Source organism: Seriola lalandi, unplaced genomic scaffold (genome assembly GCF_002814215.2).
Source record: "Seriola lalandi dorsalis isolate HSWRI2012SDOR001 ecotype SW California unplaced genomic scaffold, Sedor1 jcf7180002035391, whole genome shotgun sequence".
In the NCBI taxonomy this organism is placed as follows: Eukaryota; Metazoa; Chordata; class Actinopteri; order Carangiformes; family Carangidae; genus Seriola; species Seriola lalandi.
This window is the reverse complement of record NW_019505967.1, coordinates 1-688: the sequence shown is the minus strand read 5'-3', so window position 1 is coordinate 688 and position 688 is coordinate 1. Positions and strand designations below refer to the sequence as shown.

The 688-nt window shown below is 43.3% G+C and overlaps 2 non-coding genes across 2 annotated transcripts; one reads left to right on the top strand and one right to left on the bottom strand.

Annotated features, from left to right (window-relative positions):
• Positions 1 to 129: 129 nt before the first annotated feature.
• Positions 130 to 212, bottom strand: trnal-cag (transfer RNA leucine (anticodon CAG)). The gene has a single exon. It is a non-coding gene; the product is annotated as a tRNA-Leu (tRNA).
• Positions 213 to 580: 368 nt separating this feature from the next.
• trnaq-cug (transfer RNA glutamine (anticodon CUG)) lies at positions 581 to 652 on the top strand. Its single transcript has one exon. It is a non-coding gene; the product is annotated as a tRNA-Gln (tRNA).
• The last annotated feature ends 36 nt before the right edge of the window (positions 653 to 688 follow it).

Below are 688 nucleotides of genomic sequence, written 5' to 3'. Positions count from 1 at the left end.
CTGCAGTGTGTGCCTCTGTGCCTGTAAGTAATATATCATTTCCCCAGCAAGGTTTTAGTCCTGCCCCTGGGTCACTCTGAGGTATTCTGAATGAATGAAAGAAAGATGCTGCTCCAGTGAAAATGTTCATGTCAGAAGTGAGATTCGAACCCACACCTCCAGAGGAGACTGCGACCTGGACACAGCGCCTTAGACCGCTCGGCCATCCTGACTATATGAGCTCTTGCTCACACTACTTTCCGACAACATATCAGCCATGTTCACTTTGTTGCTGGTTGTCACTTGCAGAGCAAGTCTATAAGCATTTTATCCGTATTTACTGAACTGCCACAGGCTTTAATCCCAACACTCTGAATGCCTGTTAAATCTTTTATCTGTAACTCCTGGATTTTTGCGTTTCATTTGTTCCATTACTGTAATGGAATTAGTATCCATTACTGTAATGGAATTAGTATCAATCTTGTGACGAGTTTGTGACATTAAGTCACAAACTCGTCACAAGATTGATACTAATTGCAATGCATAATCTTGGTGGTTCATGTGTCGAAGTCTCCCACTATAGTCTTATACATATAGTCGTGGTTCCATGGTGTAATGGTTAGCACTCTGGACTCTGAATCCAGCGATCCGAGTTCAAATCTCGGTGGGACCTGGTTTTGGGAAGTTTAACAGGCACTAAAGGGGCAGT